The 14,849-nt window shown below is 39.3% G+C and overlaps 1 long non-coding RNA gene across 1 annotated transcript in view; it reads left to right on the top strand.

Annotated features, from left to right (window-relative positions):
- Positions 1–14,552, top strand: part of LOC139164933 (uncharacterized) — a 113,628-nt gene extending 99,076 nt beyond the window's left edge. The window contains exons 4-6 of the long non-coding RNA XR_011558714.1: positions 11,259–11,370; positions 11,573–11,656; positions 14,020–14,552. This is a non-coding gene — a long non-coding RNA (uncharacterized lncRNA). The remainder of the gene's footprint in view (positions 1–11,258; positions 11,371–11,572; positions 11,657–14,019) is intronic.
- Positions 14,553–14,849: the final 297 nt, after the last annotated feature.

Below are 14,849 nucleotides of genomic sequence, written 5' to 3'. Positions count from 1 at the left end.
AAGAGGAAAATTTTTCTGTTTATGCTGCAGGCTAAACAAGTAGGTTTACCTAGGGTCTCTTGTTAAAATGAGCCATCTGTGGCAGCTGTGGTAATTATACCAAGCCCACTGTACCTTTCAAGCAGAGCTCTTAAGTTTGCCTTGAAACTTTGAAAAACAAGATGAACAACTGTCAAGAGGCACGGCAATATCAAGATGTTGCCTTGTTATTTTTAAAAATCCATTCTGTGCATTATATGTCATTTGGAAATTCAGTTATGGTTATTGTATATGCAAAGAGAGCGAACAACATGAAAACATTCCTATGGCTAGCAGAAATCCATTCAATCTATGCCAGTGGGCAAGCTACCTCTATTCACAGCTGTCTGGGCAATTTAGGTGCAACATTCAAATATTATAATTTGAAAGCATTTCCATAATGTGTTTCCAAATTTCTTTTAGTAACATATTTATTAATATTCATAATTAACTTTATCAGGATCATCCCTGCTTAGCATAATTAGTAACAGGTTTACGGAGGCTATAAATGACCAACTTTCCAGAGCTGTGAAACCCCCTCATATAATTTTGCTTGGAGGTATGTATTGTTGAAAACCCTGTGTATGTCTCTCTGTTTCCCCACTCATATTGTAAAGCTTAAAATATTTGGGGGTCAGTTACAAACATATGCTTTATGTTTTTTCCTGGATATTGCTCTGGCAGCTTAAGAATTCATTTTTACTTTGGAAAAAGCAGCTGAACTAAATGTTCAAAAAACTTATTGGGGACAGGGTGATGGCATAGGGGAATACAATCAAGCAGAAATATTTTTGTTTCTCTTTCATAAAGAGAAATATGTGGTCTCCAATAATTAAGTTAAAAGCACTTGCTCTAAGGTAGGAGCCAAATCAAGCTAGAGTTTACTAAATCTGTGGGACCATTACGCATAATTTACAATAAGCACTCTCTCTTCTTTGGTACCTAGCTTCCATTTTCAAAGCCAGTTGTAAATATAGAGGTCATTTAGAGATTGTGCACAGCAAACTGCCTACCTCAAGTAGGCCTCACATACCTACATGATCTCACCCAGTTCACATCACCTGGCTGGTACGTGATCTCATCTAGGTTGTATCAACAGGATGTTCTTAAGAACTCATCAATAAAAATGCTGTTAGTCTTGGTTAACTTATTGCTTAGAAAACAATATAAAAGCAATAAACACTATGAAGCCAATCTGACATCTTAGCATCCGGCAATGACTGGTTTCTAATTCCATCATCCAGTCTCTTTTTTTTTGAAAAAAGCATCTTTTGTTTGAGAACTAATATGATTTAATGATTAAAGATAGGCCCAGGAAGGCCAAGATTGAATTGCTCTCTGAGGAAATGAAGCTTTACAGATAATTTTGGTATACTTCTTATTCTAACTAGGGCTTTCAGTTTTGGCTACTTTAAGGCTTACAGATTTCAACTCCCCAAATTCCCCAGCCAGCTCTACTAACTGTGAATTCTGGGTGCTGAAGTATTCAAGCCAAGGTTGAATGCCCCTGTTCCAACCTATCACACAGGATTGGTGTTATATGAATAAACTGAGGAAGAGAGAACTATGTATATATGCTGGCATATAGATCCAGTGGACAAAGAAAGAACTAAATGCTGTCCTTAGATAAAGTATTAAGTCCATCATTGGATACATGTAGAGCAGAACTTTAGTTGCTTTATTTTTGATGGAATTTATGAGGGACACATCATCAAAAGAAATGGAGCAGCTGTGTAACAGCTCTTTTAAGGTGGTGATTTCTAGCCTGGGATCTAATGCTGGCCAACTGGAAATAACATTTACTCTGACCAGCTGCCAGAAGCCTTGCCTCATATCCTAGAAAGGACTACCTGGACGCAGGCCTGATTACTGTATATGTTTTTTTGTACTTGGAGGTCTCTTGCTATTTCATCAGACTCCCAGAGTTGTTAGATCTTGTAGTGGCTCCACTGCCTGGCTGGTTGTGGTTCAAGTGGCAATTTATGTCTATAAAGTACAATACAAGAACTCCGTTGAGGAAGACATTACTTCTTCTTCTGATATCTCGTGAGGACATGTTCTTATTTTGTGAATTGTGAATTTTGACATCAGCTGTTGAATGATCAGATAGGGATATGATGCTGAAACAAAATCACAGTTAAGTATTCAACCACTTGGCATCATTTAGGCTTTAAAAACACACCTTTGTCGGCAGGTCTGGGGCCATTGAGCATTGATATCTGCTCCGGCCGAATATGATGATTGATGGGATGAATGTTGATTGAATGGTTTAAATATTTTGGGGGTTTTTAGAGTAGATTTTAATTATTTGGATTCTTAAATGTAGCTTTTAGTGTAGGATTTTATATTGTAATTTTGTATTTTTCATGCTGTAAGCGCCTGGAGAAAGGCCGCATAGAAATCCAAATAATAAATAAACAAATTTAAGCACTTTAAAATTTGTTTTTCAATTTGTTTTGGCTACAAGTTTCCACATAATATTAGGTGGAATGAAATTTTAAGCAAGGTTTGTACAGTTTCACCTCAATTAAAGTTATATCAAAAGAGACCTGATATGTTTAATGTGATGGATAAGAATTGGACAGACTTAAAAGTCCATCTCCAGAAATGAAAGCCCAATGAATGAAGTTGAGTCAGTCATTACCTCTCAGTACAGGATATTTGTGATTTATTTATTTATTGGATTTGTATGCCACCCTCTCCGCAGACTCGGGGCGGCTAAAAACAGCATTTAACAATCCAACACTAAACAACTAAGAAATCCCTTATTATAAAACCAAACATACATACAAACATACCATGCGTAAATTGTAAGGCCTAGGGGAAAAGTATATCTCAGTTCCCCCATGCCTGACGGCAGAGGTGGGTTTTAAGAAGCTTACGAAAGGCAAGGAGGGTGGGGGCAATTCTAATCTCTGGGGGGAAGTTGGTCCCAAAGGGTCGGGGCCGCCACAGAGAAGGCTCTTCCCATGGGTCCCGCCAAATGACATTGTTTAGTTGACGGGACCCGGAGAAGGCCAACTCTTTGGGACCTAACCGGTTGCTGGGATTCGTGCGGCAGAAGGCGGTCCTGGAGGTATTCTGGTCCGATGCCATGAAGGGCTTTATAGGTCATAACCAACACTTTGAATTGTGACCGGAAACTGATCGGCAACCAATGCAGACTGCGGAGTGTTGATGTAACATGGACATATTTGGGAAAACCCATGACTGTTCTCGCAGCTGCATTCGGCACGATCTGAAGTTTCTGAACACTTTTCAAAGGTAGCCCCATGTAGAGAGCATTACAGTAGTCAAACCTCGTGATGATGAGGGCATGAGTGACTGTGAGCAGTGACTCCCAATCTAGATAGGGCCGCAACTGGTGCACCAGGCGAACCTGGGCAAACGCCCCTCTCGCCACAGCTGAAAGATGTTTCTCTAATGTGAGCTGTGGATCGAGGAGGATGCCCAAGTCGCGGACCCTCTCTGAGAGGGTCAATAACTGCCTCCCCAGGGTGATGGATGGACAGATAGAATTGTGCTTGGGAGGCAAAACCCACAGCCACTCCGTCTTATCAGGGTTGAGCTTGAGTCTGTTGACACCCATCCAGACCCCAACAGCTTCCAGGCACCGGCACATCACTTCCACCGCTTCGCTGACTGGGCAATGATACCAGTGATGATATTGTAGTTGTGAGAATAAGCTTTCAGAAGTAATGTGTACACTAACTTTTTCTCCTAGGGGAAAAGGCTATATAAATCTAATAAATACATAAAATAAAAATTTAGGGCTTGCAGAAGAGCCTGTGTAAAGTAGATGTTTTTCCTTCGTTGTCTTTTGTTCATACATGTTAAAAATCATGTATTTTAAAATTTGAATAGAATAGAATTCTTTATTGGCCAAGTGTGACTGGACACACAAGGAATTTGTCTTGGTGCATATGGTCTCAGTGTACATAAAAGAAAATGACTGAATAAGAATTTTCCATTGTTAATGAGTTTAAAAGTTTAGTAGTGAGAAAAATAGCATCTAGCAAATAGCATTTGTTAGCTTTTGTAGGGGGGAAAACCCTTGTTATGCCATTTCTATACCAGAGTTTAGCCCAATATTCCTATGAAGAGGAAGAAAATAAAAAGAACAGAAAAAGTAGAGAAGGAAGAATGAAGTTTCTCTGCTACACAAAGATTTCCTGTTCCTAATTAACATTCTTATTCTTAAAATGAAATCAAGCTTACAAATGAAGGGAAATACATCCTCAAACTCCTTATGACTGAAAACCAATAGTTTTTGTGTCAATGTTACCAAAGATGTTTGGCATTGTTGGTTCCAGTGTTCTTTTTAAATTTTTATTTCCCTTTTTCCTTTCTCAGACTACCTAGTCTATCTTAAAAGCGTGTCAGCTGGGAAAACCTATTGTTGTTCTGTCGGGCTCTCTGGTAGACTTCTCCCAAAAATTCACAGGTACAAATTTCAGACACACACACGTTTGAAAATTCAAAACAATGTTCTTTATAATGAAAAGTCACTTAAACTAAGCCCTCTTTTGGTATAGCAAGGAGCACTCATTTCCAAACAAACTGGTAATTTGTACAAGTCCCTTATCAATTCTGTGATACTTAGCTTGCAGCTGTGAGGCAATTCATAGTCCTTCTACTTTCACGAAGTGAAACACACTTTGCTCTGGTTTACTTTCAAAGTGGGGAAAAATCAGCACACAAAAGGTCAAAGTCAGTAAAGCAGTCACGAAACACAATGATCAGATAATCCTCCACAATGGCCAAACCCACAGGCTGCTACGCAACCACAGGTGGCCTCATTTTCTTTGATAATAATCTCTCAGTTGTTGCTGCCTATGCGTCGTTCTCCGCATGCGTGGCTGTATCATTAACTCTGTTCTGAATCCAAGGAGGAGCTAGATAATTGATCTCCTTCTGAGCTGTCTGCCCCACTCTCCTCCTCCCTGTCACTCATGTCTTCTTGGTCAGAGGAGCCTTCATCAGCAGATTCCACCGGGAGCAAAACAGGCCTGCAGCATGTGGATGTCTCCCCCTCATCCACAGTCCTTGGGGCAGGAGCTGGGCCAGAGCTAACCACAACAATTGTTATGTTTTTCAATCTCACAAATGAGGTGTCTGTAGTCTTAGAATTAATATATTCCTTAACGACAGTGGTAATTTTAGCACAAATCATGAAAAAGCTCTGCAGTAAGGATTTTAAGAATTGTACCAGATCTGCATATGCCCCTATTCTCTTCTTATTCTATTGGAAGGAATGCTGGAGGGAATTGTTATACCCCATTTAAGCAGAAACTACTTCTGTCCTATGCAAAACCTGAATATCTGCATGCAGATTATGTAGCAAGATGATAAAGCATAATTGACCTCAGTGCAAAAAACCGGATACTTACGTTTTATCCAATTGCTTACATGCTCTGCATTTTTGGTCAAGGTATTGCATCCTATATTCTTCTATAGAAAAAATTTCTTAATTGATTCCAGATCTCTGTTAGACCATAACTCAATGAACAGCCATAACTGTAGTCAAAGCATTTCGAAATTCTTTAGAGAGTTTGAAGCACAAGATGGATCAGCTTTTCGGAGGCTGACTGAAAATTTTTGATATTGTAATATTGGGCTAACAGATTTTGAAAAAATATTTTTTCTTTCCTATAAGAGCCTTAAAGTTGAGAGGGGGTTGTGTGGGGAGGAAATAATTAGCTATTCGGCACTTAATAATTCAGAAAAAGGTATTTTGGAGTATGAGAACACATATTATACCAGTCTGCAACTGTTTAAAGCAGCTGTGTCTTTTCCCAGACTATGGCTATGATTCTGTGCTATTTTTGTATCTTATTCAAAACCTGAATAACTGTATGTTATTTTTATAAATAAGTCAAGGTGGCAAACATACCTCAAGTAGTCCGTCTTGAGTTGCCGTGTGTGAATAGGCTGCAATATACACTTTCTAATAAAAAAAATTAAAAAATACTCCTTTCTCCTATGTCCTCACAAAAGAACAACAAACCTGTTAAGTGGATAAGGCTGAGAGAGTGTAACTGGGTGTGACTTTCATGATTCATGTTTAAAGTGGACTAGAATTCCAAGTCTCCTGGTTTCTAGCCGCATACCTTCACATTAAATCGAACTGGTTTAAATATTAAATATACACTGCTTAAAAAATAAAGGGAACACTTAAACAATAGAATATAACCCAACTAAATCAAACTTCTGTGAAATCAAATTGTCCACTTAAGAAGCAACACTGATTGACAATCAATTTCATTTTGTTGTCAGCACATTCAACTTGGTACAGAACAAAGTGAGAATATTTCATTCATTCAGATCTAGGATGTGTTTTTTGTGTGTCCCCTTTATTTTTTTGAGCAGTATATTTAGTATCTATTTTCAGAAGTCCACACTGGACCACTTCATTCACCCTATTTGGTAACTGCTTTTTCAGGAGAGCAGTAGAATAGGAATTATCAAGTCACAATGACATGTATGAATTTTAAATTAATTTTAAATTAATAATTACGTGGTAGCTTTCAACTGCCCAGTTTGGTCACACTTTACAATTTATTTATTTATTCATTCATTCATTCATTCATTCATTCATTCATTCATTCATTCATTTATTTATTTATTTATTTATTTTGATTTCTAGGCTGCCCTTCTACAGAGACTCAGGGCAGCTTACAACATAAAGAGTCTCCGGAGAGGGACGGCATACAAATCTAAATAATAATAATAATAATAATAATAATAATAATAATAATAATAATGATGATGATAAATACACAAGATAAAACAGTAGAAATCGAAGATTAAAACTAAGCCAATTTGAAACAAATCCATTAAACATGTTAAAATCTAATTTAGCAAAACCTAAAAAGCCATGTCCTTAAACTCATTCCATCACATTCATCCTGGTCTCTATCATAATGTGTAATGGAGCAAATGTTTGAATTTAACAGCCCCAAGCCTGCTGACAAAGATGTGTCTTCAACGTTTTCTGAAAGGCCAGGAGGTGGAAGTAGTGTGAATCTCTGGGAGGAATTGATTCCAAAGGGCTGGAGCTGCCACAGAGAAGGCTCTTCCCCTAGGGCCTGCCATCTGCGATTACTTGGCTGATGGGACCTGGAGAAGGCCAACTCTGTGAGTCCTGACTGGCCGCTGGGATACATGAGGCAAGAGACAGTCCCATAGGTACTCTGGTCCTAAGCCATATCAGGCTTTAGGACCAATTTGGTTGTGTTGTAAGGTGCCACTTAAAAACAAACATCACACAGATTTCTACTTGTATGGTAGAACTTCTCACTTACACCTGCAACTGACATATGCACTCATTTTGAAAATAAATATGTAGAATGAAACAAAATATTTAAAAAATATATTTATGTAGTTCAGAATATGCCCTATGTGATGTAATAATAGGACATTCCTTGGCTATCTATAACTGGCACTCTGTCCTATTGAGCTCAGCACTGTGTAAAATGGTTTGAGTATGTGTATTGCGTCAGTTTAAATCTGACATAAAATCAGTAAAATCACCCATCAGAACTAGAGCCAGTGTCAAAGCAGTAAATGGCAAGCAAGTGGCACAAATTCAGTGCCTTTTCTGTGGTTCTGAAAATTTTAGTGGCAATATATATCACTGCAGGTTTACTTTCATTTTATTGAGAATACTGCTGAATACTGTGATGTGTTTTCTGAATTTGACATGAGTAACCAGCTAATTAGTTTTATTACTTATTAAACTCTGTGCCTATCAGTCTCTTCTGTGCTAGTAACTTAATATTACTTTGAGCTTCGTTCACCTTCTTAGCTTTTACATTCTTTAAAGTTAATGGACCTTAACTTTGCTTTCTCTTGTATTAATGGGGTGTTATTCTTCGATAGTGATCCTATAAATACAACTGGAAGCAAAACTCAATGTCTCTGAATTTGTTTTTTTAGATCACATAATATTACTTTCTTTGAAACCAGGGAAGGTTTAAGGGTCTCAGTAACAAATAAATAAGTATTAAGCTAATTTTTCCTAGCTTGACCTTTTCCGTTTTTATGACTAGGAGGAAATGCATATTCAAATGCCACTTTTTCTATATCATCAACTTTCTTTGTGCCTATTATCTTTGTGCATTGTAACTCTATTTTTTGCTAAACTGGTCTTAACCTAAACCAATTGAATTATATCAGTGATGACGGCAGCTAACAAAGAGGACCAGGCAATGCCAACCTTTCTGATGTTCACAATTCCAATAATCAAAGATAGCAGAGGTTGTCTGTGATCATTTGTCTGACTCCTGTACAGGAAAGGCCAAACTTTGGTTATTTTTTCTGTCCAGGCTGGATCTCACCAAAACTAGTGAAGGAAATGCTTCCCCAGAAAGGGGCCAATTTCATTTTCAATAGCTGCCCCTACACTTGGAACTTCCTCTCAGTAAAACTTTTGAACAACCTCATATACATCCTGATCTTTAGGAAATATTTTTGAAGATTTCACTATGTTGTTTTGTATAGGATTGAAAGTTGGAATGCAGGGTTTATGACATTTGTATTTGATGCAGGGGTGAAATTATTTGTTTGTTTGTTTATTTATTTATTTATTCCATTCATATAGATCATACATGTGGTCAAGCTAGCATTTAATTTAGGGTCCCTAGGCTTGCTGGCATAGCCATACAAAAAGCCAGAAGGGTGGGAGCAGTATGGATATTGGGGTGGGGGGGAGAGTTGATTCCATAGAGTCGGGGCAGCAACAGAGGAGGCCCTCCCCCGTGGTCCCACCAACCTGTATTGTTTAGCTGACGGGACCTGGAGGAGGCCAACTCTGTGTACTATATTTGATCTCTGGGAGGTATATGTCAAGAGGTGGTCCCGTAGATATGCTGTCAGTTCAGTCCGGTTTGGGCATACCAGTAGCGGCCACCACCAGTGGTTCTGCCCATCTGCCCAGATGTTGCCATTTTCTTTTTAAAAAAACTCTCTGCACACAACAGTGCATGCACACAAAGCATGTACTTCTGAACAGTAGGGAAGATAAGTAGATTTCACTTATGATTTTTCTGGTGTTTATTTTTTTTAATTTCTTTTTATTTATATGTATCTGACATATTTTAATATGTTTATGTAGTTAGCTGACCAAAGTCTGTGAGAATAGATGGCATGCAAGCAAATGAAGCAAGGAAATTAAAAAAAAATCATAACACACTATCTTGTGATCCTATCATCATCTTACCTTAAAAGAGAGTTCAGTGTTAAGGGATCCTTCCCAGGAAGACCAAACTTGCCAGTGGCTGAGGATTCTGAGAGTTGAAGTCCACAAGTCTTAAAGTTGCCAAGGTTGGAGACCCCTGGTCTATCTCAACTCTTCTGGGATCCACATTTATTTATTTATTAGATTTGTATGCCGCCCCTCTCCGTAGACTCGGGGCGGCTCACAACAATAACAAGAACAATTTAAGAACAAATCTAATAATTTAAAAAACACTAAAAACCCCATTATTAAAAGCAAACAAACACACAAACATTCCATGCATAAACTGTATAGGCCCGGGGGAGATGTCTCAATTCCCCCATGCCTGACGGCAGAGATGGGTCTTAAGAACTTTACGAAAGGCAAGGAGGGTGGGGGCAGTTCTAATCTCCGGAGGGAGCTGGTTCCAGAGGGTCGGGGCTGCCACAGAGAAGGCTCTTCTCCTGGGTCCCGCCAAACGACATTGTTTAGTCGACGGGACCCAGAGAAGGCCAACTCTGTGGGACTTAACCGGTCGCTGGGATTCGTGTGGCAGAAGGCGGTCCCGGAGGTATTCTGGTCCGATGCCATGAAGGGCTTTATAGGTCATAACCAACAATTTGAATTGTGCCCGGAAATTGATCGGCAACCAATGCAGACTGCGGAGTGTTGGTGTAACATGGGCATATCTTGGGAAGCCCATGATTGCTCTCCCAGCTGCATTCTGCACGATCTGAAGTTTCCGAACACTTTTCAAAGGGAGCCCCATGTAGAGAGCATTATAGTAGTCGAACCTCGAGGTGATGAGGGCATGAGTGACTGTGAGCAGTGAGTCCCGGTCCAGATAGGGCCGCAACTGGTGCACCAGGCGAACCTGGGCAAACGCCCCCCTCGCCACAGCTGAAAGATGTTTCTCTAATGTGAGCTGTGGATCGAGGAGGATGCCCGAGGAGGACGCCCATACATAAAGATCAGGTGCCCCATGGCTACATTATCTCTGAAGAGGCATTATTGGTAATTCTTCTGTCTCTTTCAGCTGAAAATAATTACAGGAAAAAAACTTTCAAAAAGAGTTTTGAAGATATGCTGCCAAAACATAACATAGTCTATTCGACTTGCTATTTTCAGGAAAAACAGCCACAGACAATTTGATGCTTCGGTTAAACCCATGGACACATATTTCTTTGAATCAAATCTTAAAATGACTGGAATCAAATTTGTTTGCCCTCAAAACTCAGGTCACTAACAAATCATATTATGCCCTTGTCAGCTCTCCAGATCATATTGCAGTGGCTTTTCACAATATATAAGATTGGACACGTCCTACTGACAAAGGGGTAAATGCTGGACCAGTTCTGTTATTTTCTTCATTTGGTGCCTGATTTCTTGGGAAGAAAGAGGAGAATCGGGGATATTCCTAATTCAGGACTGACAGCAATTATATACAGATCTAACTACAGCCAGAGAAAGGCAGACAGAGAAGTTTTCTTCTGGGACTATTAGTTTGCTGTGGTGCCTTCCTTACAAATAGGTCTCTTTTTCTCCCAATGTTCACCCAAAGCTACTCCATTACCTTTATTATTCTGTCAAGTTCAACGTGCAATAAAAAACCAGTCCCCGAATGATGGGTACCTGTGTTCATAGCTCAGTGGAGAGGCCCATAAATCACACACCGAGGCCAGTGAGTGTGTGCTTTCCATTTCTTGCTTCACCTTTTATTATCATAGGACTGAAAAGTTAATAACCCAGTGGGTAATCATGCCATTATCAGTTTACATTGTAGTAAAGCCCATTCAAATGATGATTACATATGTTAATGAGCATCGTTATAATACACTACACAGTACATTACCTTCAGTAAATATAATTGTTTATGCACTTTAATGAGGGATATAATGCCTCAAAACTAATGGCATTGACTGAATTGTGATTTATTGCTGAAAAAACTTTGCTATTAGGAAAGGAACTCTTACAGCCCCCTTTTATGTTTACCTAACTTGCCCCCCCTTTTTTTAAAAAACAGGAAAGCTGCCACTCATCTCTCCCTTCGCGGTTTCCTGCAAAGAAGAAAAAGGCACCAAACAGATCTACGACTGTTCCTTGTCAAAGGCTTTCTCCACCTGAAGAAGCAGGAGGTGGGTTCATTGAAAGGATTGAAGGAAGATTATTATGTTTACCTCTTGGTAAGCCTTAATGCATTACCTGGCAACCAAACCGATGCCACGTCAGAGGTTTTGGCTGCAAGTCAAGCAACAGAAAATCAAAATCTTAAATTGTGGTTTTGAAAAAGAAAATAAAAGTATTTTTTTTAAAAAAAGATGACATTTTTATTCCCAGGGTCCTTCCACTAATAACTGAATGGTCAAAGAATAGTTTAGCTGGCTGACTATTCATAAATGCCCCGCTGCAGACAGATGAATGGTAGGTAAAACTGCATGTTGAGTTCAGTTTGTGAGTATTTTTTATTCTGGGTGGGTTGTCATTTCTGAATTGCTCCAGGAACAAAGAAATGTTTGTAGGGCACGAAGGGAAACCAGGTAGACCAATGTAATTGATTTTAGACACAATATGCTGAATTATACAAGTGCAAATACTTGTCTCACATTTTTTTCTCCATTTGCTTTAATTACCAGCTTTCACTGCTGAGACTTCTGCAGTTAAATGACAAAATGTATTAGCTTGCATTTACTAACTTTACTTCCCCATTTCACGCACTAGCAAAAGTTGCAGTGTGTAAGGCACTAGCATAAATCTAATTTAGGGATGTGCTTGCTTCTGCAAAGAATTTATACAGAAGGCTTTATTTTCCTCTTCCTGGGAAGCTATCTATAAGTACTTTTTTCCATTCTTAGCACTGCATTTAAAATGCAAAATTGTATTGTTATATCGTCATTTACCAAATTCAACAGCAAATTATAATATAACAAGAGAAGTACTTAATGAATTTGAATGAGCAGAAGACCAATCAAGGAAATATCTATACTCCATAATCACCTTTCATCCCCACTTCTGAAAATGCAGGGTGCGTTCCAAAAGTAATGCAATTATTTTTTTAAAGTAATTTATTGAACAGATTTGTACAAACACTTAAAATTCTTCAAAGTACTGTCCTTGAGATCTACACATTTTTTCCAACGACTATGCCATGACCAGTACACACCCTGGAAGTCGTCTTTGGGGACCTCTTCCAAGGTCTTTGTCACAGCTGATTGGATCTCTTCTATGGATGAAAAACTGCTTCCTTTCAGGGCTGGGAACAAAAAGAAGTCTGCTGGGGCGACGTCAGGACTATGGGGGCGTGGGGCAGCATTCGCACCTAGTGTTTGGCCAGGAACTCGCGGACTCATAGAACCTTGTGGCAAGTCATGTTTTTCGTCCATAGAAGAGATCCAATCAGCTGTGATGAAAATCTTGCGAGAGGTCCCCGAAGACGCCTTCCAGGGCGCGTACCATTATGGCAGAGTTGCTGATAAAAATGTGTAGAGATCCAAGGACAGTATTTGAAGAATTTTAAGTGTTTGTGCAAATCTGTTCAATAAATTACTTTTTAAAAAATTGCATTACTTTTGGAACGCACCCTGTACATTGATGGAGAATATTTCCTGAAGGAAGTCCACCACCTTAAATTAAAATTAAGAGAGTAGATCTGGTAGGGCCACCAATGTGAGACTGCATTTTTTAAGAACTAATTTATAATATTGTAAAAAAAAACAATAACCAACCCTGAGTATTTCATAATAAAACATCACTTGCAAAATCCTAAAACACATAACATGAAATTATACACTGGAAAGAAACTATGAGGCAGATACAATTATAATTATTGGACCAGGTTTCTGAAAAAAAGAATTATTCTAAGCATTATACCATGTAATTAATTCACTCCAGTGTTCTTAACTGTTTGTCAAATAGATTGGGAGTATGAAGGTTTGCTTTCAAAAAATACAGAGAGAATAAACTTTATTTGATCCCCAGATTGGCTTGATCATTTGCAGGGATCAATTGAGGAGGGATTTTTTTCCTAGCTAATGCTGTACTTTCTGTGGATACTGTTGTCAAATAGATTGGGAGTATGAAGGTTTGCTTTCAAAAAATACAGAGAGAATAAACTTTATTTGATCCCCAGATTGGCTTGATCATTTGCAGGGATCAATTGAGGAGGGATTTTTTTCCTAGCTAATGCTGTACTTTCTGTGGATACTGTTGCACCATACTACACTAACTGCTTCCATCCTTTCCAACTTCCTTTTGTGATTTACATTGCATTTCTTTGGAACCATTTCTCCATGTGCTCAAGAATTACAGCCAACCAAACTGATTGATTAACCAAGTGAAATCATATGCTATGGTCAAAACATAGATCTTGAGGCAAAAACAAAACTATACACTATGATATCTTATGAAAATGTATCTGGTTTCAGACTCCATTTATACTGTGGTTTTGCTACAACAGACTCAGCAGTTGAAGTGATGTGCTGGTGCCTGCAGGCTGTGACGGTCTGGATGAGCATCAACAGACTTATGCTCAACCCTGACAAGAATGAGTGGCTGTCTCCTGCCTCCCAAGGACAATCCCACCTGTCCATCCATCACTCTATGGGGGAAAATTTTGACCTCCTAAGAGAGGGTCCGCAACTTGGGAGTCCTCCTAGATCCACAGCTAGAGCAACACCTGTCGGTTTTGGCTAGAGGAACTTTCACACAGGTTCTCCAGGTGTGCAAGTTGTGGGCTTATTTGAACAGTGAGTTTGTTCCCACAGTCACTCATGCTGTCATTACTCTAGGCTCGATTACTGCAATGTGCTCTACTTCGGACTACCCTTGAAGAACGTTTGGAGACTTCAACTAATCCTGCAAGTAGCTGCAAGAGCCGTGATGGGTGAACCTAGGTATCCCGACATCAGTCCAGCACTCTGTGAGCTGCACTAGCTGCCGATTGGTTTCTGAATGTAATTCAAGGCATCGGTTATTACCTATAAAGCCCTACATGGCATTGGGCCAGATTATTTACAGGACCGTCTTCTACCTCACATGTCCCAGTGACCGGTTAGGTCACACAGAGTCAGACTTCTCGGGGTCCTATTGACCAAATGATGTCAACTGGTGGGTCCATATGGGAGAACATTCTCTGTTGCAGCGCCAGTCCTCAGAACGAACTCCCCCCAGAGATTCATGTTTTTGATTGATTTCCCTGGGCTGTTTCTGCTTTATGTATGGTTTGTATGAGATGTATGATTGTTTTTATATTAATGGGTTTTACATTGTTTTAATTTTGGATTTGTATTGTTTCTGTTGTTGCGAGCCGCCCCGAGTCTTCGGAGATGGGCAGAATACAAATGTAATAAATAAATAAATAAAACAAATAAATTTGTACCATTCCCATTGTCCTCGCCTTCATTAAAAACACATTTATGCCGACAGGCCTGGGTACCGAAAGCGATAGTTCTGCTCCAGCCATTAGTATGAATGAGGGATGATTGATGAGCCAGGGTGGTGCAGCAGGTAAAGTGCTGTACTGCAGGCCACTGAAGCTGACTATAGATCTGTAGGTCAGCGGTTCAAATCTCATCACCGGCTCAAGGTTGACTCAACCTTCCATCCTTCTGAGGTGGGT

This window comes from Erythrolamprus reginae, chromosome 3 (assembly GCF_031021105.1).
Source record: "Erythrolamprus reginae isolate rEryReg1 chromosome 3, rEryReg1.hap1, whole genome shotgun sequence".
Lineage (NCBI taxonomy): Eukaryota > Metazoa > Chordata > Lepidosauria > Squamata > Dipsadidae > Erythrolamprus > Erythrolamprus reginae.
The sequence above is the reverse complement of the archived record's forward strand: the minus strand, read 5'-3'. Positions and strand labels throughout refer to the sequence as shown.